The sequence below is a fragment of the Crocuta crocuta genome, unplaced genomic scaffold, assembly GCF_008692635.1.
Source record: "Crocuta crocuta isolate KB4526 unplaced genomic scaffold, BGI_CrCroc_1.0 scaffold9, whole genome shotgun sequence".
NCBI lineage: Eukaryota > Metazoa > Chordata > Mammalia > Carnivora > Hyaenidae > Crocuta > Crocuta crocuta.
In genome coordinates, this window is record NW_027551567.1 from 10,099,183 (window position 1) to 10,099,474 (window position 292).

General features: G+C 36.3%; 1 protein-coding gene across 2 annotated transcripts in view; it reads left to right on the forward strand.

Moving 5' to 3' along the window:
• LCA5 (lebercilin LCA5) overlaps positions 1–292 on the forward strand; it is a 90,839-nt gene that overhangs the window by 55,312 nt on the left and 35,235 nt on the right. The gene's annotated exons all lie outside the window — the stretch shown is intronic.

The following is a 292-nucleotide window of genomic DNA, read 5'->3' on the forward strand; positions in this document are numbered from 1 at the left end:
AGGTTGGGGAGAACATTTCTAGGTGAGTGCTTTGGAGTGCCATTTTACGCCCTAGCCCTTTGTCACCATATTTATTGGTGAATTTGACTAGGCTCCTTAAGGGCAAGAACAGGTCTTATTTGATTTTATATTTACAACATTTGATATTCTATCTGGTCAGAATGAATGTTTCTTAAAGGAGTGAGTGGATAGCTGGATCAATGAAAGAAAGTAGAATTCATGACAGGTTCAAAAATAGGAAGGACAGCTAATTTGATAGATGACAAGTTTGAGATTCAATTGATCAAAATCT